At 46.4% G+C, this 24,987-nt stretch overlaps 1 long non-coding RNA gene across 1 annotated transcript in view; it reads left to right on the top strand.

Moving 5' to 3' along the window:
- Positions 1–398: 398 nt before the first annotated feature.
- Positions 399–24,987, top strand: part of LOC119968616 — a 77,023-nt gene continuing 52,434 nt past the window's right edge. The window contains exons 1-2 of the long non-coding RNA XR_005461154.1: positions 399–437; positions 7,213–7,426. This is a non-coding gene — a long non-coding RNA (uncharacterized LOC119968616). The remainder of the gene's footprint in view (positions 438–7,212; positions 7,427–24,987) is intronic.

The raw sequence follows: 24,987 nt of genomic DNA on the forward strand, positions 1-24,987 counted from the left end.
CTTAAGAACCAATGCAGAATTACTCTTTGGCAGATAGTGTGAACAATACATCTCATTCATCACTCTTCGACACTCCCAGCTGGACACAATGCATTACTCAAAAAACAGGGTCAGATGAAAGATATACATGTTCGGCAAGTGGTTAATGAATTACTCAACCTGAACATTGGAAAGGAAGTTTGTGTACAACTCCCTCTGAATGCACCGATAGTCAGCATATGCCCAGAACCAAGGCCGTATCAGATATGAACACTAACTGCCATGCCAATGTGATCAAACTGATGGCAAATCAGAACAATACCACAACCTGAAATTCTGAGCAGGCCTATTGTGACTCAAGCAATCTCTGAGATTCAACACAAACAAAGCACCCCAACCAACATTCTGAAAACAGCCAGCAGCTTTCAGCAATGGTCACCGTAGTTACGTCTGGAAGGGTAAGCAAATTGCCGATACGTTTCAGAGGCTGTATTGTTTTACATAATGATTCATTCAGACACAATTAATTTAGCTGGCATGAAACCAGTTTGATTCTTTAAAGATAAACATTTAGTTCAGAAAAAGGGGGTTGTTGAGGTGTGAGGGGCATGTGCCTGAAAGAAAATGTTTCTGCAACTGTTGTCAATCACAACTGTAGAATCCAACAGAAGAGACACGGGAATGCATGGTAGGATAGAAATGAACTACAGTTTATTAAGGTATCCTCAATATTACTAAGCACCAACTCCTCTCCCCAAAAGGCCAAATTCCCCAACCTGGACCAAGGTTGGAATTTTTATACTCTAAGCTTTCCCCGTGTTAAGGGGAACCCCTTATTGCCGGGGAGTTCATACTCTGAGGTAAACATGGGAATCTTATTGAGCATATTCCGTGGCCCCCAAGGAGATCGTAACACCACCCCCCACCACCACCAAAGTCCAGAGAGACGTCCATGTCTGTTGGCCAAGGTGGAGGCCCTCTTGCCTTTGTTTGCCTAGGGAGCGGACGACCATCTAGCATCGATGGAGCTGGGCCGGATGGCATGTATCTCACCAGTGGCTGCAACGTTTGTGCGGAATATCGGGCCGGGAATGGTAAAGCTGGTAAGAGCACTGGCATTGGCGTTGACTGTACGACTACATCCAGGTTGATAGAGGTAGTTAAGAAGGCGGATGGTGTGTTGGCTTTCATTAACAGGGGGATTGAGTTTAAGAGCTGCGAGATTTTGCTGCAGATTTATAAAACCCTGGTTACACCACACTTGGAATATTGTGTCCAGTTCTGGTCGCCTCATTATAGGAAGGATGTGGAGCTTTAGAGAGGGTACAGAGGAGATTAACCAGGATGCGGCCTGGACTGGAGGGCATGTCTTATGAAGAAAGGTTGAGGAAGCTTGGGCTTTTCTCACTGGAGCGAAGAAGGAAGACTGGTGTCTTGATAGAGGTGTACAATGTGATGAGAGGCATGGATAGGGTGGATAGCCAGAGACATTTCCCCAGGGCGGAAATGGCTGTCATGAGGGGGCATAATTTTAGGGTGATTGGAGGAAGGTATAGGGGAGATGCCAGAGGTATGTTTTTTACACAGAGAGTGGTGGGTGTGTGGAATGCACTGCCAGCAGAGGTGGTGGAGTCAGAGTCATTAGCGCCATTTAAGTGACTCTTGGACAGGCACATGGACAGCAGTAAATTGAAGGGTATAGGTTAGGTTGATCTTAGATGAGGATAAATGGTCGGCACAACATCATGGGCCGAAGGGCCTGCACTGTGCTGTACTGTTCTATGTTCTATGTTCTACATCGGATGGCCCAGTGTCCATATTGGAGTAGGTGTCTGAATTCTCCAAGGAGAAGTTCAGCATCATGGCCTCCTGGGCGTTGATGGGTGAAGGAGACAGTGATCGGGGCAGCGATCTGGGCAGCGCTCTAGGCATTGAAGGGGACCACAGGTGGTCCCGGAACGGTACATCCTGCGCCAGATCCAGAGATTCCTCCGTGCAGCGGCGAATGTGGTCCACGTGGTGGCTGGCTTCATGTCCCCGAACCCAGACCGAAAAGGAGAGCAGACCAGGTGATCTGGGCAGCGCTCAAGGGGGTGACGGGCACTGCAGCAGTCCAAGACCAGTACATTCTGAGCCAGCTCGGGAGGTTCCTGCATGCGGCGGTGGATGTGATCCAAGTGGCGGCTGGTTTCATGTCCCTGCACGAATAGGAGACGGGACCAGTTGCCCTGAGCACCAGGCCTGGCGTCCATGCTGCACTGGTGCTGAAATTCCAAATGTAGACGTCGTTGACACAGTCCCCTGGCTTGATGTTGCGGAGCTGCGTGTGCCAACCAGTGCCTGTCTCGGAGCGGTTCTGTCGCTGGCGGATCTGTGCTGTTCACCAATGTCTGTGATGATGAGGCTGAAGCATGTCCTGAGCCAACGTTCCATCATAAATTCTGCCGATGCCACTCCTATGGTGACATGAGGGGTGGCCCGGTAACTGAAAAGGAACTGTGCCAGACGTGCCTCCCAGGATCCCAAGGTCAACTTCTTCATGGCCCGCTTGAAGGGTTGGACTGCCTGTTCGGCCAATCTGTTCAAAGCCGGGTGATACAGGGCAGGCTGCACGTGCTGGAGGCTATTCAACGCCACAAACAACTTGAATTCCCAGCTGGTGAAGGTCATGCCATTATCGGACATCAATACTTCGGAGATGCCATGGGTACTGAACGTTTGCCTCAGCTCATCTATGGTCACCTTCCTGGTGATGGTCTGTACCTTATGGACCTCGAGCCACTTTGAGTAGCCGTCCCCCATGACAAAGAACATCCCCCTTTGGAATAGGCCAGCGAAGTCTATTTTGTTGTTGGGCCACAGTTATGCAGACCACGCCCAGGTGCATCGGAACCACAAGTGGGGCCTTCTGGCTCTCCTGGCAAGGGCCACAGTGCTGGCCACTTTCTCAATGTTGGAGTAATTCCCAGGCCACCAATTGTAGCTGTGGGTGAGCATCTTCATCTTGGATACCCCTGGGTGTCCATTGTGGAGGACCTGCAACAATGGTTGCTGACCACATTCCGTGGCGATGACCCAAGTCCCCCACAACAAAACGGCGTTCTCCACGCTAGTTCCGGGAGCTTTATTGTTTAAGCCTGCAGGTCGACGGGCAGGGCTCTGTGCTGGGCTCCATACTGGACCATGTGCTGGACCCGGGATAACTGTTGGTCCGCCTGGTCCACTCTTTGATGTGAGCAGCCATGATTGGCAAAGAGTCCCGAAGTAGAGAGCTGCTATGACTTCCCCAAGCTCTGCACTCTCCCAGGTAATGGTGCTGTCCACCGCCCGTTAGAGGGATAAGTGAGCCTCTGTCGGAAGCCCACAGATGAAACATCCATCAGTGATTTGGGCAGTGCACGCCAAACTTACAAAAGGCAGCACGCCAAAAAGCCGCCACTGGATTCCCCTTGGGCCTGCGAGGCCGTGTGGAAACGGAACCTGCAAGATCATTATTGGGGGCTGTGAGTTCTGATGTGCCTTGACCAGGCTACAGATGTGGCAAAAGACTTGTGGCGGAATTCTCCATTCCTGAGACTAAGTGTTGATGCCAAGGCAGGATTCGTGGACTTCCATCACATCAAAACTGGCGCAGTACATGGACCAATTCAATGACCGTTGGGGGCTAGCATCAGTGCCATGTGGAGCACAATCGATTCCAATGAGAAACGGTGCAGGTTTCGCCGGGTCTGAGATTGATGCTCGAGAGGTTGACAAGCTGCAGCCGTGCATATACACTACACTCCCCACTCATCCCTGCCAACAAGATGGCATTGGTAGCATTGGTAGCGCTGGTAGCGCTGGAGCCTGCCCATCCCGCTGATGGGTCAGCTGGGGCCAGAGGTTGGCCTGGGGGACACCCATACGGTAGCACAAGTGGATAGCACTGTGGCTTCACAGCGCCAGGGTCCCAGGTTCGATTCCCCGCTGGGTCACTGTCTGTGCGGAGTCTGCACGTTCTCCCCGTGTCTGCGTGGGTTTCCTCCGGGTGCTCCGGTTTCCTCCCACAGCCCAAAAACGTGCAGGTTAGGTGGATTGGCCATGATAAATTGCCCTTAGTGACCAAATAAAAGGTCAGGAGGAGTTGTTGGATTACAGGGATAGGGTGGAATTGAGGGCTTAAGTGGTTCCGTGCAGACTCGATGGGCCGAATGGCCTCCTTCTGCATTGTATGTTCTATGTTCATACGACCTGTGGCCCTAAGTTCACAGTGGGCAGTCAGCGGCGTACGCAGCTCCATGGCTACCTTGCAGGCCGTGGCAATGGTGTTCCGTGTCCATCCACCCCAACCTCACAGCCCACCTTCTTGCCATCCCCCACTACTCCCCCAGCCCTGGCTGAAGCCCCCTGACCAGTGGCACAATTGTCGGCAAACTATGGCGATCTTGGACCCCCTCTCTCTCCCTCAGCAGCCACGCCACCCGTTTCATGATTTTTAAAAGCACCAGTGAACCTCGCCATCAGGAACTCGCCCCAGTGGAGGCGAAGAATCGTGAAGGCCCCAGGGAATAATGGGTGGGGCCCGCTAATGATATGCCAAGGGTGTTTACTGTACCTGCGTTCTGCAAGGCATCGACTTCGCTGTCGAGTCAACGGAGAACTGTGATTTGCCGTGAGACCGGCGCCAGCCACGATTTTGGCGATTCCGGCATCAGCTGATGGAGAATCCCCCCCTTGGAGTCCGGCCTGTCCGGTTGGGTGAGGCTTTTGATTTGCGCATAGGTCGTTCCCCCAACTGTGGTCTGTAATATAACGGTTACTCATCTCCTACAATGGCTTGAGACCGAAAAAAATACAGTACCCACTCAACGTACTGGATCCAGTCATCGGTACCTGCATCGAATGTTCAAGTTTTCTGCTGTGTGGCTTCTCTCCGGTCAGAGTGGCGGTCTCTCTGGGCCTGGACGACGTGGCCTGGTGGTATAATGTAGGATGGCTGCGACAGCTCTACTTCACCCTTGTCGCCAGTGTAGAATCCAACAGTAGAGACACAGGAAAGCACGGTAGAATAGAAATTAACTAAAGTTTATTAAGGTATACACAATATTATTGAGCAACAACTCCTTTCCCCGAAAGGCCACCCTTCACAACCTGTACCCAAGTTGCGTTTTATACTGAGAGGTTCTCCCTTGTTAAGGGAAAACCCGCCCCCAATTACCAGGGGAGTTCAAACTCCGAGGTGAACGCAAAAAATCTTAGTGAGCATAATCTGTTGCCCCCAAGGGGGTCATAACAGCTATCACCTTGGCGGGATGTGATGTACTTGTCCCATGACTTGCATTTAGCAGCTGAGGTCAGATGCATATGCCTCTTCAATAACCTTACTTGAATAGAAGCAAATTACTGCGGATGCTGGAATCTGAAACCAAAAAGATAATGCTGGAAAATCTCAACAGGTCTGGCAGCATCTGTAGGGAGTTAAAAGAGCTTATGTTTTGAGTCCAAATGACCCTTTGTCAAAGCTTTTGAGGGTGAACCTTAATTGTATGTTGTTTTACCTTCAGATGAAGAACCCTCATTATTGTTTCACCTTCTGCACTGTAAATTCTATGAAAAAAAATCCTTGCTGTATGATTTTTAATGTGCACTATATATAATTTAAAAAAAATAAATGTTTCTTTATTGGGTTTTTGAACAAGGTATAATTACCGTTATGTACACAGGATAAGTAACATATATGTATATATATATACACATATATAGAAGAGAAGGGCACATCCAAACATACCAAAGAGAAGAAAATAGTACATAGTAAAAAAAAACCAATATAAAATGAAATAGAATAACTGGTAGGGTATTGTGCACCAGCTCGACAGTGGCAGCTCTGTACACCTGGCCAAAATTATTTACAACACGTAAGTAGGCAACTGTTTGCGGGCGGGGGGAGGGGGGGGGGGGGATTGGGGGGGCAAATATACATTTGGGTGCCGGGGAGATAATTACAGTGTGCGATACTTGGCTGTGTTTCGTGTTGTTGTCGCCTGCTTCTCCTGGACGGATCTCGCTGTGGTCTCGCGCTCGCCTCCACTTCTGCTGCTCCTCCCATCCTCCGTCTTTATTTTCCTCGTTCCCCGCTCCTGGAGATGTCATGCTCGTTTTGGTATCCCGTGCCTTCCTTCCGGCTCTTCTGGAAGATTGTTTAATTGTCAAAATGCTTTATTGACCAATAATTTAACAACATATTTGTGACCTAATTCAGAGTGGAAATTCACAATTGTGTGTTCATGAAAATATTCTAGTGTGTGAAAATGAAAAAAAAAAGCTTCAGGCCAAAAGTATGGGAAAATATACCTCCTTCATGTAGAGTGGTAAAGAAACTGAACAGATGTCCAATAGAAGCGGTTGAAGCTAATTTGGTACATCTCTGGTTATAGGAATAAACAGCATGACATATTGGAGATTGGTTGTCTTTCATATCATAAAAGACATTAATAGTTCAATATTTCTTTTATGTGTTTCGGTATGACATTTATTTGCCTGAAATTATTTTCTTCTGAAGAAAGATTCCCCACATTGGACTGGCTTCTGTAACTTTATTTAACCTACTTAATTGTGACCATTGGCTGCACAGCTGGTCTTTGCTTTTGTGATCATAGAATGCTTACAGTGCAGAAGGAGGCCATTTGGCCTATTGAGTCTCCACCGACCCTCTGAAAGAATACTCCATCCCATGTAACCCCGTAACCCCATTGAACCTAAACTGCCTCTGGAGACTATTCACCAAGGCCAATCTACCTAACCTGCACATCTTTGGACTGTGGGAGCAAACCCGAGCACCCGGAGGAAACCCATGCAGACACTGGGAGAATGTGCATACTCCGCACAGACAGTCACCTGAGGCCAGATTTCAACCTGGGTTCCTGGCACTGTGAGGCAGCAGTGCTAACCACTGTGCCACCTTGCCACCCCTTTTGGTTACAATAATGAAATATCTCCAACAGCAGCAAGTCAGGAGAGTGGGCAACAGTGCACTAATTGTCTGTAATATCAACATACCAAATTACTCCACATTAATGTAGGCATTAGCTTATACATGCTGAGGAATTGTATCTTCAGACCATAAATGAAGATGTTATATTTGAAATTTGCCTGTTGAACTATAGATGAAGGCCTCGCTTGAGTTCCCAGGAAATGGTGTGTTGGATGACGAAGCTTGAATGATAACGTGAAACGCCCTAATTATTTTCCTATTAGGTGGTGCTATGTGGATCTGGAGGCTGGAGGAGTAGATGAAGAGGATACTGTTTGGAGAACAGCAGGCCAGTAGTGAACATGTGAGGAAGGATGAGTATCCATGAATTACTTGTCATTACCATGGACTTCAGTGGATTGCCACAGAGAGAGCATTCTCTGGAGAAGACTGCAATCGCATGACAAGTTTTACTGCAGCAACATTATAATGTCTCTGGTAAAATATCGGAAAGAGGATTTTCACACAAACATATTTGGCTTTGAGGGTTAAATTGCCTGATCAGCTTTTCCTGGCATACAGCAGCATTTGGCATAACTGCTATTATTTTGTTTTATCTATTTGCTCATGAGATGTGGGTGTCATTGGTTAGATCAACATTTATTTCCCTTGATAAGGTGGTGGTGAGCTGTCTTCTTGAAGTCCATGTGTTGTAGGAACAAACAAAGTGTTATTAGGAAGGATTTCTAGAATTTTGACCCAGCTACAATGAAGGAAGAGTGATTATAGTTCCAAGTCAGCTTGGTGTGCGGCTTGGAGGGGAACATGAAGATGGTGGTGTTCCCATGCCCCTGCTCCCCTTGAACAGGTCACGAGTTTGGAAGGTGTTGTCAAAGGAAACTTGAAGAGTTGCTGCAGTGCACCTTGCAGATGGTACACACTGCTGCCACTGTGTTGGGTGGAAGGAGTGAATGTTGTAGGTGGTGAACGGGGTGCAAATCAAGCTGTCAGATTTGTCCTGGATGGTATCGAGCTTCTTGAGTGTTGTTGAACTGCACTCAACCAGGCAAGTGGGGAGTACTCCATCGCACCCCTGACTTGTGCCTTGTAGATGGTGGACAGGCTTTGGGGAGTCAGGAGATGAGTTATCTGCCATAGGATTCCTAGCCTCTGACCTGCCCTGGTAGCCACAGTATTAATATGGCTAGTCCAGTTTAGTTTGTAGTTAATGGTAATCCCAGGATATTGATAATATATGAATTCAGCAATGGTAATGCCATTGAATATTAAGGAGAGGTGGTTTGATTCTCTTGTTGGAGATGGTCATTGCCTGGCACCTCTGTGGCACAAATATTACTTGCCACGTATCATCCCAAATTTGAATAGTGTTCATGTCTTGTTACATATGGGCACAAACTGCTTCAATATCTAAAGAGTAATGAATGGTGCGGAACATTGTGCAGTAATCGGCGAACATCCCCACTTCTGATCTTATGATTGAGGGAAGGTCACTAATGAAGCAGTTGAAGATAGTTTGGGCCTCGGACACCAGCCTGACGAACTCCGACAGTGTTGTTCTAGGATTGACATGATTTACCTCTCATAACCATACCATCTTTCTTTGGACTAAGAATGCCTCTAACCAGTGGAGAGTTTTCCCTCTGATTCTCATTGACTCCAATTTTCCTAAGGCTCCTTGAATGCTACATTCGGTCAAATGTTGCCTTGATGTCAAAAGCAGTCAGTCTCACATCACCTCTGGAAATTAGCTCTTTTGTCCACGTCAGAGGAGTGGGGATCAAGTTGACGGGATGGAGGGGGTGGGGGGGGGCGGTGAGGACAGGTCAGGTTGTGGTATCGGCCTGACATTTGGGCCAGTGGGTGGCAAACTCCCATGGGGGAGTTGGGGTGTGGGGGGGTCAGGTGCAGGTTTGGACAATCACCAATGGTTTTACTGTGTGTAGATTCCACATGGACTTAATGATATGGAACAAACAGGTTTAATACACAAACAATAAGTTACACTCACCACTCCCCGAAGGGTCTCCCGGCCCAACATACACTTGGATCGAGGTTTTTATGTCCACAGAGTGTCCCGGTTCAGAGTTTGCCCTGCCCCCTCGTCAGGGAAAATCATTTTCAGATGAGGCCAGAGGGAACCTGGCCAGACCCCCTGACCTCTGTGCGGGTTATAATATATAGACTAGCTTTTAATTCCAGATTTACTAGTGTCATGGTTACTAGGTTATTAGGACCTCTGGATTACGGGTCTAGTGACAGTACCATGACACCACCAACTCCCTTGCTAGGTTTTTGGCCCATTGTCACTGAATGAATGGAAAATCAATGCCTACAGGTCTATGATTTCCTGACCAACCCTCATTCAGTGTTCACCTGACTGATTGTGCTCTGCTGGTTTCAACCATGTTGACACCCTCTTTATGGACCCCATTTCAGCAGATTACTGGAGATTTTTTTTCTTTACTCAATTATGGGATGTGGGCATCGCTGGTTAGGCCAGCATTTATTGCCCATCCCTATTTGCCTTTCAGAAGGTGGTGGGGAGTTGCCTTCTTGAATCGCTGCAATCCTTGAGGTGTAGGTACACCCACAGTGCAGTTCGGGAGAGAGTTCCGTTTTTCACGGTGACCGGCGATTCTCCGACCTGGATGGGCCGAGCGGCCTGCCGTTCGCGACCATTTCACGACGCCGGCAACCACACCTGGTCACTGCCGTCGTGAACATGGGCGCCAAAGGCCCGTTTGAAGCTTGTGGGTGGCGGAGAGGGGTGTGAACACCACGGCCGTGCGTCAAGGCCCGGCGGCCGAGAATAACGGAGCGCCGCTCCTAGCCCCCCGGGTGGGGGTGAATACGGTGAGAGGAGCGGCCTCTGAAGCTGTCGTGAAACTCGGCCGAGTTCACGGCGGCCTTCCCGATTTTTCCCGGGACCGGAGAATTCCGCCCCTCATCTTTGTCTTGTTCTGGGTGAGTGTGCTTAACACTCAATTTGGCTCTGTTTTTTTACTTAGCTCTGGACTCGCCAGGTATCATTAAGACACCGCCACAAGTTCAAGGTGAAGTTCAAAGCAATAAAACCATACACCGATTAGTAAGTCCAAACAACTGAGTTTATTATAATACAATTATAATAACTACCCATGCACACGCTAAAAGGATTACACTTATTCCTACCGCTAAATAAACTAATACTTATCTCGAAGGAACTGCCGGGTCAGGGAACAAGGCCTCTTGCTCTGCTCTGGTCTGCAGACTTCAGGTTGGTATAAGTTAAAAGGGGTCAGGAGTGTCTATCTCTGGTAGCGATCGTTGTGAGGCACTTACTTGCTGGCGGCTGCTGTCCGAACCCTCTCCTCTCTCTCGTTCAAGGTCTTCTTGGCAAAAGCTGGTCGAGGTGCCGGTCCACGGAGGAGTGCTGGTCAAAGAGAGAGGAGGGCTGGACGAGAAGACTGAACCATGTGTGGGACCTGTCTTTTATAGGTCCCAGGGATCCGCGCCCCTTTGGGCGGACTCCCTTACCTGCTTGGAATCGATTGGGTCTCTTCCCAATCGATATGTTTGAATCCCCCCAATAATGAGGCTGTTCCTTAGCTACTGGGCGGGCTTCCAGGCTCTTTGTTTTCGAACCTTGCTGGTGCCTGAGTGTCTGGTATCCTTTACAATGTTGCAGTTGCTTCCCCAATTGTGTCCATTGTCTCTGGAATCGTTCCATTAACATGCTAATGCTAATTATCCCGGTGATTGCCTCATTAGTATGTGGAATGTTCGTTTCGGTGCTGTCTGCTTTCTTAGCAGACAGAATCCACACCTGCTAGGTGCAGCCTGCTGGCGCTGCAAACATTGTCCATTTTATCCTATATGCTTTGCGTTCCTCCATTTTGTATTCAGGGAAATGGCCAACTTCGTTGGCTACAGCCTTTATGCACATATGTGCTGGGCCCCTCCATCATTGAGGGTGGGGATATTTGTGGAGCCTCCTCCTCCAGTGAGTTAATTGTCCACCACCATTCACGGCTGGATGTGGCAAGACTACAGAACTTAGATCTGATGTGTTCATTGTGGAATTGCTTAGCCCTGTCTATTACTTGTGGCTTATGCTGTTTGACACACAAGTATTCCTGAGTTGTAGCTTCACCAGGTCAACACCTAGTTTTTTGGTATTCCTGATGTTGCTCCATGCATGCTCTCATGCACTCTTTTTTGAAACAGGGTTGATTCCAGTAATGAAGCTTATTAATAGTCAGGTGGTCAAACAAAGTTGACTGATCTCTTGAACCCAAATTGTAAATAGTGAGAACCTACTTACACCGCCACCTCCACAGATTTTCTTTTGCTTACTTTCATTTCTCACTGGCACTTTTCGTAAAGCCCTGATATCTTCTATGTATCCTTCTGTAACATGATTCTGCATTGACTTCCTGTCTGATGACTTCCCAAGCCTGTTTCACCCTTTAGACATTTGTGGCTTGTTGCTCTAGTATTTAGAGAGCACTCTCCCAGGCTCTCTCACTCTACCATAACTTACAAACCACGATCTATAAATCTTGTTCCACGCCTTCTGCACTTTCCATTATTTCTCTCAGAAATTGCACACTTTGCAGTCACTTTGGCCCACAATGTGCTATTTATACCGGTTAAGTGGTTATTAAACTAGTTTACTATTATTTGCAGGTGCTTTCCAACTGGATCCTCAGTCATGTGTTTATTTAAAGTATGTCCCAATGCACTTGGGTTACTAAACAACACAGTACTTTTGGCATTCTTACGCAGGCGTTAAGAAGTGCCTCAAAGTTTTAAGTACCATTTAACACACTAAAAGTCATTTCATTCCATAGCGATTCTTCATAGATTGGCACCAAGCAGAGATTAGGTTCGTCCCCAGATGTCAGGTGCATTACGTTATGCATGATGTACGATCTGTAAAAAGGAATTTGGGAAGAAGGGAACAGTACAGCTAAAGTGTTCTTTCAAAGAGCGAACTTTGATCTTTGCAAAGAATGTATCACTGCCATTATCGGCATCATTTTCTTTGTAACGAGCAATAGGTTGAGAGGCAGCTTCTTTAGAGCTTTGAACGTTAGCTATGCAATTGTTTCTGAACACAGAACATAGTTGCTCATCCTGGATATCCACCAGTATCTCTGCAAGAAGATGGTTCTGCCTGTTCCTATGCAAACCTGAATAGATTATTTTTTGGCCCTACTGCCTTCCTGTTGGTTAAACAAATATATTAAGTAAGTAGTTAAATCATACAGATTAGCCAACTCTGAGGTTTGATCCATGCTCAATGCTGAATCAATGCTAATAATAAGCCATAATTTGCTCCAACAGGGCATCTAGCATAGTCTGCCGTTACTTTGACTTGCCCTTGCGTGTTTCGGTTCCTCAATTTTTTGTGCTTTGTTTAAAGTGTGAGCTGATAACAACAGTGAGGGAAATCAGGTATCCTAATGAAGGCAATTGTGTTTCCTCTTAACATAATAGGTTGACAGGTTGTGAAATTAAGAGCACAGAGACTGAGGAGGAAGAGTAAATTAAAATGGCTGCTATTAATTTCAAATAAGGCATTGAAAGAGGTGTAAAAAAATGGACTGAGAGAAGGAAAGCATCAGTTTAAAAAAAATATATATTTTCAAATATCTAGGAGAACCTGAACTAATTAAATTTCCACATTTGCAATACTTAAGTTTTCAGTGCCATGGAGGTTTATTTGGCAGGGGTTAATGGTTATTACTTCATTAAAAGAATGCTTAAGCTTGAAATAATAAGGTTTAACTCTCAGTGGTAAGTTTAGTTCATATTTACTGCACAAATATAGGGTAACGTCTCCCAAATGGAGAATTATGTTCTCCCGCCGGAGCTGAATTGCTCCTGATCTCAATCCTCAGCCATACAAATTCAGGCATGGTGTGGATTGTGAGGGATTCAAATCCTGCTATCAAGCAGCCATTTTGAGTGGGAGCCTTGATAGCAAGATCCTGCCCCCCCCCCCAAATCGCATCAGCTCCTCCCCCATTCTGCGCAATTCAGCCCCACATCCCCGGATTTTCTCGGTTCTCCCCCAGTACAAGGGTGAACCAACCAGCCCCCGCTCACAGCGACCCCAAAATAAAAATACCCCTAAATAAAGAAACCACTCCCCACAGACTCTGCAAAGACCCCTGTCAGGAAGTCCCTCCCAGAAGAGAGACCCCTACCTAGAAGGTAGAAAGCAGTCCATACAGAGCAGTGAAAAAGATTACTGCTTTGATGCTCACCTGGCTATACACCTGCTGGCTCAGAAACAGGAAGCACCACTTGTCAATTCGGGAAAGATAAAACCAGTCAGCTGTGTTTAAACCCCCTTAGATATTTGAGCTGCAAGCCATTCATCCATTTCTCTTTATTGATTTTACCAGGCTGTGCTTGACAGCTTCCACACATACCCAGCTGCTTGTATTGTTCCGTCATCTCCCTTCACACTTGAGTGACTCTGAAGTATTCTAATTAGAATGTTTATAAACACAGGCTTTGATTGACGGCTCCTGGACCACTTCAAATATAGTTAAGTGCTGTCAATTTCCAGCTGACCACTTCAAAATCACTCAAGAGTGAGGGGAGGTGATTTAAAAGCATTTAATGCTGTTTGAAGTTGTCCAGGAGCTGTTAATTAGAGCTTAATGTTGATATGAAGTGCTCCAATTGCAGTGGGGGGAGGGGTCTCCAACCCCTATGGGGGATCTCCTTATTTAGGGTGTCGTGGTGGAGGGTCTCCTTATTTAGGGGTGTCTGTGGGGAAATCCTTACTTCGGGGATCTCGGGGGGGGGGGGGGCTGGATTCCAATGGGGGTGGGAAGTTCTTGCATTTTGGGAGGGAGAGGTGGCCCTTGGATGGACTTTGGGGGCAGCTCCCTTAAAGAGTTACCCGCTTGGCACATGGCGAGGTCCATTTTGTCAGGGCCGCACTTGGCAAGACCTGTTGTAATTCTCACCCACATGATTCCCGGCCCATACCCGGAGAATCAAGTAGGCCTGGAGAATATGGTCTGTTAAATCATTAAGGCCCATTTGCATCCTCCCACTGGCGGGGGGTGGGGGTGGGGGTGCAAACCTCAATCTCAACGGCAACAGAGGGCCGGAGCATCAGAAATGGATCAGTGCTGTTTCTTCACAACTGGTGGGTTCTCCGCTCATTAGGAACTCCTCTACCAGTGCACGAGCCAGAGAATTTCCCCCATAGTAACTTCATGGCATTCAATACATTTCAATAGTATACCAGTCAGTAAGCTAGGTGTGATTTTTGCAATGTTAATAGTAGGGTGACACAACTCCAGACAGTAACTTTTGGATATTTGTGTTTAACTGTGCTTCAACCACAACCTGAAATTGATTTGCTGTTTGCGCACAAATATTCATAGAATCATAGAATCCCTACAATGCAGAAGGACGCCATTTGGCCCATCAAGTCTGCACTGACCCGGCAGCATGGTGGCGCCGTGGATTAGCACTGCTGCCTCACAGCGCCGAGGTCCCAGGTTCGATCCCGGCTCTGGGTCACTGTCCGTATGGAGTTTGCACATTCTCCCTGTGTTTGCATGTGTCTCACCCCCACAACCCAAAGATGTGCAGGCTAGGTGGATTGGCAATGCTAAATTGCCCCTTGATTGGAAAAAATGAATTGGGTACTCTAAATTTATAAAACAAAGTCTGCACTGACCTTCCGAAAGAGCACCCTAACCTCGGCCCAACCCACCTCCCCCACCCTATCCCCGTCAACCCACCTAACCTTTAGACACTAAGGGGCAATTTAGTATGGCCAATCAACCTAATCTGCACATCTTTGGAAGGTGGGAGGAAAACGGAGCACCTGGACAAAATCCATGCAGACACAGGGAGAATGTGAAAACTCCACACAGTCACCCAAGGCCGGAATCTAACCTGGGTCCCTGGTGTTGTGAGGCAGTGCTAGCCACTGTGCTACCGTGCCACCCACAATGGTGAGAACCATTAGCTTCAGTTATTTGGACAAGAAATGTGGGTCAGCATTTTCCACTTCATTGAAGTTGGTGTCATTTTGAATGTTAAATCTGATACAACATGCAAAACGTACTACAAAAATGCTGCTGCTATACAAGGAAAATCAGTATGCGAGTTTAATTTGCATATTTGATTGCTACGTTTTGCTTTCCTTGGTGGTAGCTTTTGCTCTCTGCTCTCAGCTGGAGTGCCAAGGCCACTCGTCGATTTAAAGTATATATTTTCTTTGAGGATAAAAATTATTGTGTGAGGCCTCCTTTACTCCGACTGGAGAGAAAGCTTGAAAAGAACACAGGCAAATTCAACATTTTTTGGTCATCACTTGGCCGTTTTCTTTTACCAGAGTGAAGTGCAAATACGATACCAGCTTTCTTTTTGTACTGCTAGCTCAAAATTGGAACAAATATCCTGCACAACATGAACATTTATTTTTCCATTGCTAATGGAAGGAAAGGTTCTGCTTGTTTCATGCTAACACCAACTGAGGTTGCCCTTGTACCAAGTGAGAATATTCTTCATTGCTTCACTTAACTTAAAACACAAGACTAATTACAGTTTTGATCAGGAGGAGCTTCACGTATCAAATACTGACTTTGCTTTCATATGAATTAAAATAGCCATTGATATCTGAAACCGATCATAACTAAATTAGAATTTTCAGAAAATTGCAGACTTTGCCCCCTTGTCTTTTTTGGGGTAGAGATTTGAATGCATTATGTCCCTTTTCAGTTGTTGAACAAGAGTAAACATAACAAATTAATATTTGAATGGCAAGCATCCTAACTTGTGTAGGCATCAGTTCCATTGCTAAATTTTTGCAGTCCATATTTTAGTTGTAGCAGGTGTGGCCATCTAAAATGGCCGCCCGCAAAGGATAATGGAAATTGTGTTTAGGTTGGGACACAGACGATACACAGCCCCTGTGTATTGTGCATAGGAAAACCAGACCTGTACAGAAACTCACACCTGCTAAAGTTTAATCACCGATTTCCCCAGGACAATGGGACACACATAGAAACATAGCGGCAGTAACAGATTCGGGGGTGCCTATTTACCTTATTTGGGAGTGCACACGTACCTTGGACAATAGCAGCTAGGACCCGCCCAGCCATCCAGGTACCCGCCCCTAATTGGCCAGATAGATTCGGGCAGTGTTCTTCAAACTTTTTTTCCGGGCACAGTTTTTACCAACCGGCCAACCTTCGCGACCCACGCCGGCCGACCTTCGCGACCCACGCCGGCCGACCTGCGTGACCCACCATTTTCTCTTACCTTGTTTGCTGCTGACAAAAAGAGACAAAATGGTTTTGGGTCCCTTTGGCCCTCGTACACGCTCTTCCAATGGAGCCTGTTGGATGAAGGTGAAGCCTTCCGGTGTCGGAAAGTATGGAGTCTCCATCTGTCCAAAGTTCTGAATTTTTTCCTGTAAAATTTTATCAAATAACATCCCCCCCGAACTTATAAAAACAAAATAAAGTGAGTAAAATAAATGAAAAAAATGAATAAACCCCCCCGAACTTGTAAAAAAAAATGAAAAAAATGAATAAACCCCCCCCCGAACTTGTAAAAAATATAAAATTAATATAATAAATGAAAACAAAAAATTAAATGAATAAAATAAATGAATAAATGAATAAAAACCACTGCAGAACTTGTAAAACAAAAAGCTGCAACCGGTTCATAAAATAACGGCCGCACTGCGCAAGCGTGCCTGATTACAGGCGCATGCGCGCCGATCATCATGCGTGCATGCGCAATGCGGCTGAATTTTTAAACAAGTTTGCGGAATGCGCATGCGCGCCGGTCATCGCATGCGCATGCGCAGTCCCCGGACATGTTTAAAAAATTCACGCATGCGCAATGCGGCCAAGCTTTTTTTTTTAACATGTTCGTGGCCGCTTGCAGCCGGCGTTATGAAAAGCCGGCTGCTGCGTGGGGATTTGCGCGTTCGGGACGCCGCGGACAACAGCTCCGCGATCCTCCCGACACCCGCCCATGACCCACCCGCGGGTCGCGCCCCCGACTTTGAAGAACACTGAATTAGGGTGATTGAATCCCTATCGATCCATTGGATCCTGAGTTCGGACTGCCCAAATGAGCGTGTAAGATCGGAGGATAAGAAGAACTGCGCAATCAACATTCTGTCTCTTTTGGGACCGGCCTCTGCCTCTACCAACTGTAGCACCTCGACCAGCCAAGACACACTTGACAACTTCCAGCCGTCACACGTGGGGATTTAGACAAAGGCCTTGTCTAACCTGCACAGAGCCGGTCACTTGAAAGTTAAGTAAAGGTAATTTAAACTGTTAGGTATAGTTCAAAGTGTTGTCACATGTAGATTATTATGCACAGAACCAAACCTGTGTTTAATAATAAACAATAATTGAACTAATATACTGGTTGTGTGGTCATTTGACCAGTACAAGAAACATACTCACGTTTTGTGGTTCTGATAAAAGAGCAACACAGGCGATGACTAAAACAAGAGCCAGGCCCAATGCCTCTTGAAAAACCCCTTTGAGAAATGAGTTGCTGATGTTTGTGCCAGTCATTGATTCTCAGTGGCCACAACGGTTGCCAACTGAAGGTAGGTTTAAAAAGCAGTTTTGCAAATGAACAATCCTGTGGAGTCAGGCAAAGTAAGATAACTCCTGTATTGTAATAGGAGTAGTCAGCGGGCCCTCTCCGTAACCCACTCCAATCCCACTTCCTGGGATTTACTTAGCGTGCGCTGTCTGTCAGGCAGACATCCTGGCATTGACTTGAGTCAGCTGCCTGTAGAGGTGGACTAGAGGTGGCAGCAGCACATGTGAAACACTCCCATCACACCCGAGGAACCATTTCCATCGAGCTTTCAGCCTCCTTGCTTCAAGTGCATGCTATTTGGAAATCGACATAGGCCAAAGTCTAATATTTATCCAGCTTCTATAGGTTACATGTAAGACAGTTTGGGGCAGCAAATTCTTACACATTTCTTAAGTAATAAATGTTTTTTGTATCACATCATTAGGAATATTTAACGCCTTTGACCGACACTAATTTTTACTTGATGAGACCGAACACCGAAGGAATGTAAAGGGTAACTCTGAAGCATTAACAAGATGTGCTGCTACTTTCTCCCATGGGAGAGTATGCAATTTTAGCTGCTTTGCTCAGTGAGACCGAGAGAAAGTTTCACTATCGAGGGAAGTGACCTTCCAGCTGATCCACAATTACAGCAGTGTCAGGCTATTAAGCAGAGATGCGATCTACTTGATCCATAGAACAGCATCACTGTGAAAACCCGGGCGAATTTTATAACAAGAATTCTCCAGCAGAAGGATTATTGTGATGCCATCAAGACGCTGCAGAAGTTAAAAGACTTAAAAATAAATTGTAAATACACTCAGAACGTTCCTTAAAAATGCCAGTCAGAATTTTATTAATTGATCCCTTTCAACAGACTGGAACTCTTTCATCCTTTAAGTGCAAGGAGAATCAGCAGCTGAGCAACAAAAAAATAACTTTATTTATTAATTTCTTCAGTTCGATAGAAAGCCAGTGATGTGACCATCAATTCACAAGACACGTGATTGGAAGTGAACAGTGGTTTTAATAATCTTACAACAGAGCCTGCCTGCGACGAGATGAACTGGCAGCAGGCTCACGACTGCAGAGCTTTATACTTCTGGTTAGTGGGAGGAGCCCTGGGCGGAGCCATGGGCGGAGCCAAGGGTGGAGCCCAGTACAAACTCCTCATCTCCCCCTATGGGCAGAGCCGCGCAACGGCTCGTATACAGAGCCCACAAGGACACAATACATATAATGGAACACAGTGTATAAAGTATAAAGCATAGCTTTATACTTCCGGTTAGTGGGAGGAGCCATGGGCGGAGCCATGGGCGGAGCCAAGGGTGGAGCCCAGTACAAACTCCTCATCTCCCCCTATGGGCAGAGCCGTGCAATGGCTTATATACAGAGCCCACAAGGACACAATACATATAATGGAACACAGTGTGAATTACTAGGTTTATAATTCACCACAGCCAGAAAAACCTGTATCTGTATAGTACCTTCCATAATGGCAGAATCAACGCAAAGTGCTTTCCAACCAATGAAGTACTTTGAGCTGAAGTCACTATTACAATGTAGAAATCACAAATGACAATTGATGCACAGAAAGACTCCAAAAGCAGAAATTAGATAATTAGGTCACTTCAGTTGTCTTGTTGAGGGTAAATCTTGGCCAGGACACAGAGGACAACGTCCCTGCTCTTGTTTGATTAGTATCCTGGGAACGTTTCCTTTCATCCGAGAGAGCAGATGGGGCCTCAGCTTTAGCATCTCTTCCAAAGTATAGCATGGGAGACAGCGCAGCAATCCATCAGTACTGAAGTGTCAGTACTAGCACTGAAGTACCAGCTGAGATTATGTGCTCAAGCACCCTGAGTGGGTCTGTGAACCTGCAGCCTTTTGACTCCGAGGCAAGAATGTCATTCTGAGATAAGGTGCTACGCTGACACACTATTTGAATTAACATTCTGTTTCTCTGCACAATATATTGTTGTATTAACCCTTATCCTGCTGGCAAAAGCAAGGAATTCTTGGCAAGCTGACCATTTTTTAAGGATCTGAACTCGTAAATTGTGTTGAAAAAGTACCTAACATTACAGCAGTAATGCTAGTCAGACATCAGGAGGAGCTGTATGATTGTAACATTGAGGTGAACTACTAAAATGTCCATATTCTTTAAAAAAACGTAACGATATTTATGAAATCTATTTTGCACTGTCTCTTTTGTCTCTCGCCTCCATTGGTTTAGCTCACTGGGCTAAATCACTGGCTTTTAAAGCAGACAAAGCAGGCCAGCAGCACGGTTCAATTCCCGTACCAGCCTCCCCGGACAGGCGCCGGAATGTAGCGACTAGGGGCTTTTCGCAGTAACTTCATTGAAGCCTACTCGTGACAATAAGCGATTTTCATTCATTTCATTTTCATTCTATCTAGTTTATCCAGGCCCATCTTTTATTTTTATTATTTGCATTTGGAACTTATTTTTTTTAAATGAAATTATTTATTCTTATTTTTTTTCATAAACAAAAGTCTATTTTTCTCTCTGCATTGTCCTGCACTTTGGTATTGAGACCCACACCCTTTAAACCCAGTCCCATCTGGTTAAAAGTAGCCCCAATGACCAGGTCGCTTTACACATCATGTACTAGAGTTTGATGTGGTTGCATCATCAGAGTGAGCAGTATTAACTCCGCCTTTGTAAACACGCTGCTCCACCAGAGAGTGGGCAGTGCAATAAAGGAATGGCATTGTTGGCAGTTGTCGAAATGTTCAGGAGGATTGTTCTCATGAAACGTAGTTAGCCAATATTGTGAGGCTATAAGATCATGGACAATGCCTGAAAGCCACAGATGTGCAATAAATACTGGTATTTAAAACAGAATCTATGTTTTCTTGGGAAGCAAGGGAATTAAGGAATATGGAGCGAGGATGGTACATTTAATTAAAAAGATAGAACTGCATTAGTCAGCAAAATAATGGATCTGGCTCAATGGGCTGAAGGAGATCATATACCACGCTCTTTAGCCGGACCAAATAGAATCACCACCCAATTGACATCATCATGAAAAACATACTTGAACATGATTATTCTAGAATATTATTATCAAAAGATCCAGAAGCCTTTTTAGATTTGAACCCCAAACTGGTCAGGTGACAGTTCATTACTAAATGGGTTCCTGAATTTCACAAAATGTGATATCAAGTTAAATCAAAACCAAATTAAAATACAATTTTTTTTCTATCAATTTAGAGTACCTAATTATTTATTTTCCAATTAAGGGACAATTTAGCGTGGCCAATCCACCTAACGTGCACATCTTTGGGTTGTGGGGGTGAAACCCACGCAGACACGGGGAGAATGTGCAAACTCCTCACAGACAGTGACCCAGAGCCGGGATTTGAACCCGAGTCCTCAGCGCCGTAGGCATCAATGCTAACCACTGTGCCAATTAAAATACAATTTCAAGGTTAAGTTACAAGCTTTTAATATAGACATGGCAATAAAAGAGGAATCTTATTTTGCTGAAATTTTGATATAATTGGACATAATACAGGTTTGGCACTGCCACCTTTGTAGCAGCAGCGATTGGCAAGGGTGGCAAGTGTTATGTTTTCATAACAATACAGAACCATAAATAGTTTCAGCACAGAAGGAGGCCATTCGGCCCATCATGTCCACGCCCGAGGACACCCAGGTGTGCTTTCTAATGCCACCTTCCTGCACCCGGCCCATAGCCCTGCAGCTTCCAGCACTTAAGGTGTAGATCCAGGTACTTTTTAAAAGGGTTTATTGTCACTGCCTCCACCACCAGCTCAGGCAGCGTATTCCAGAATCCCACTATCTTCTGCGTAAAAAAAGATTCTTCCACATGTCCCCTCTACAACTTCTGCCACTTATCTTGAGCCGATGCCCGCTGGTTCTAGAACTCTCCATCGAGGGAAACAATTTTATTCTGTCCACTCTAACTCTTCCCCTCATAATTTTGTACACCTCAATCAAGTCTTCCTTTAGCCTTCTTTGTTCCAAGGAAAATAACCCCAACCGATCCAATCCCTCCACGTAGCTCTACTTTTCTAGCCCTGGCAACATTCTGGTAAACCTCCTCTGCATTCTATCCAGAGCAATTACGTCCTTCCTGTAATTTGGTGACAAGGAATGCGCACAATACTCCAGTTGTGGCCTCACCAGTGTTTTATACAAATCCAACAATATGAGCACAATGAAACAAAAATGAGAGTCCCCTTTCGGTTGCATTTCTTGGGGTGTTTCCTGGCACCTGCAGCGCCAAGAATGACCCCGTGATTATATTTTGTGCCTTGGTGAGGAACGCCTTGCTGAGGCTGCATTTATCTTCATTGAAGATAAATGTGGCCTCAACGTGGCATTCCTCATTGAGGCCTGAAAAATAAATAGAGTCCCTTTTAATTGTGGGTCATTCTCAGCGCTGCAACCAGCAAGAAACACCCACTAAACTCAGCTCAGTTCATCAGTGCAGCAAGAGATCGGGGTGCCATTTGTTAAATGCCACTCTAATCTCGCTGATCTCTGGACTTCCAGACCGTGGCCTCCAGACCCACCTAATGCCCCACCTTGCTGATTGGTGGGTCCTTGAGCCAAACCTCATAAGGGCAGGACACCCTTGGGTTCAATCCCCAGCACAGGCAAACTAACACCTGGGCATCCAGGCACCTTGGCACTGCCAGCCTGGCACCCTGGCACTGCCATGTGAACACCCTGGAAGTGCTAGAGTACCAGGGTGGCAGTGACAAGGTGGCACTACTATAGTGCCCAGGTGGCATCGGGGTGCTAGGGTACCGCCCTGTCCAGAGCTCGATTAGCTGGGGACCTCCAAACACCTGGTAGAACCCCAAGTGCCGTTACGCCTGGTCCATGTTTGTGGAATCCAGTGCTAAATGGCACGGTCTCCCAGGCATGGGCGTTCGATCCCGTGCCTCGGGATATTCCAGCACAGACATATTCAAGGGCTAGTACCTACTCACTTGAATATACAAATCTGGATCCCGCCCAATGAGATCCTGTTAGATCTCGCGAGGTGTCCCAAGGGTTGTGAATCTCGATTTACCGGCCTCGCTGTGTCACCAGTTTGGCAAAGCCAAGGCTGTACTATCGTGCCCTATGTCCTTACTTTTATATTCTATACCTCTGTGATTGAAGGAGAGCATTCCACATGCCTTATTTACAGCATTGTCTATTTGAAATGCTGCCTTTAGTGATCTGTGCACTTGCATGCCAAGATGTCTCACTTCATCTACACTTCTTAGTATATTCCCATTTATTGTGTACTCTCTGTAACTATTTAACCTCCCTAAATGCATTACTTTACACTTCTCTGTGTTAAAATCCACCTGCCACTTTACCGCCTACTCCACCAACCCATCTATATCATTTTGGAGATTATTGCTGTCCTCTACACTATCCACTATTCGGCCAGGTAAGACTAACTGGCCTATAATTGTTTGACAATTCCTTCGATCCCCTTCTAAACAATGGAGCTGTGTTTTCATTTCTCTAGTCCTGAGAGTCACTTTGACTGTGACCTTTTAACTTAAACTTCTGTTTCAACTTCAGAGTCATCGCACCTTAATCTTATCATGACTCCCTAGGACATGATTTGTTTCAATGGCTGTGGGGATCTTTCTTTAAAAACAAACACAATGGGGTGGAAATCTACTGCCCCCTGGGTGGTGGGAATGGAAGTGGTGGTGAGGGGTGGGGGAGAGTAATAATTGCCAGGAACACTGTTGGTGGAGCTCTGGTTCAATGCAGCTGCTTGGCAAGTTTCTAAGCAGTGGGAATGGCAACAGCTTAGCTGTCTGTTGAACAGAGACAGGCAAACAATTGGAAAGATTAATGGCTCCTTTAAGGGCAGCAGTTTTCCTGGGCTGCTGGCATTTTGCCATTGGTGGAGTGGCTCTCATGCCCCACTGTGTGGAGAGGAGACCAACCATATGGAGACAGTCTCGCAGCAGCTTCATGGGGTGGGGCAGGGGGAGGGGGTTTGCAATTGGAATTGGAGGCTCTTTGGCATAGGGAGAGGGTCACCCACCTCAAATGACATGCCCACAGCTACAACAATGCCACTGGAGGGATGAACTCTCCGTTCTCCAGGTCCTGCTTTTTTGGCCCAAATAAAAAATTATTTAATTCTGACACTTTGGGGAGTGCTTCAAAATGGAGGCACCCTCCATTTTCTAACTGCCTCACCAATGGCCACCTCTCTCAGTGACGCTGCTGAGGCTCCACAGCTGTCAGTCCTCTTATTAGCCGGCTGTCCTCAATTGACCACTTCCCTGTCTGCTGGGTATTAATTGTTACCTCCTGACAATAACCGTTGGGGAAGTCCTGCCGGCTAGCTGAAAAGCACCCAGACAGTTACACCTCCACCACTTCAGCAAAATCCTGCCCATGCTTTCAGTTTAGCATTTAATATCAGAAGCACTGTTATAACCAACACACATTAAGTACCCTTGATGCGAATGGGTGAGTACAGAGAATGCAAGTAGATTTTAGGGATCAATGAATTTTGGTGCTAAAATATGGAACAGTCCTGAGAGGTGAAGGACGCCATTCTTTTGACACTCATTCAGCTACAGTCGAAGATTAAGAGATAAGGCTGTTAGTGGTTGTGGAGCATGGAGTGAAGGGTTGGGATGTATGCGCGTTCAATGATTGGTGCCTGTACAGGACAGACATTCCTTTCCATGAATATTATTAACTATAGCATTGTTCTCCCACAATCCATGTGAATGGGAGATCGTTGTGCCATACTTGCAGCATATTCCTGTATTCTCTGCCGACATTTTGTCATAGTACACTCTTTGCACACAATGGGCGTGATGTTCTTACCGCGTTGTGCCCAGCACTGATGCCTTTATGCCTTATGCATAGCATAAGGGGCCAAAAATGGGTTTCGGCCAGACACTGAGCTGTGCATAATGCACATGACCCGCTACACCTTATGCAATCTGGATCACACCCTCGCTGGCCTCATGAGGGACATTTAAATATGTGCAGCCCATTTGAGGCTGCATTGTCGTGGCTCCTGGTAGTCACCGGCTGCACTGGCTGACGGTGCTCATTAGTACTCGCCTCCAAAAACAGAGCCCATATGTGATGGCCATGCCAGAGGGCTTGGAGGCAATTGGAGCATCTGGGATCTCAGGGACAGGGTAGGGCAGTGTCATGGTGGTGCTGACTTGGCACCCTTGCATCGCTGACCCGGTACTCTGGCACTGCCGGCCTGGCACCACAGGGATGCCAGGTTAGCACTGCAGGGGTGCTTGGGTCAGTGTCTGCATGCCAGGTTGGCACGGCCAAGAGGTGGAGCCTGAGGGAGACCATGCCCATGGAAGGAAGGGTATGAAGGGTGGGGAGGTGAAGGGGGAGAAATGGGAGCATGTTGGGTGGGGTCTTAAAGGTGGGTGGCCTTAAAGGGGCATGACCTTGAACT

The sequence above is a fragment of the Scyliorhinus canicula genome, chromosome 7 (genome assembly GCF_902713615.1).
Source record: "Scyliorhinus canicula chromosome 7, sScyCan1.1, whole genome shotgun sequence".
Lineage (NCBI taxonomy): Eukaryota > Metazoa > Chordata > Chondrichthyes > Carcharhiniformes > Scyliorhinidae > Scyliorhinus > Scyliorhinus canicula.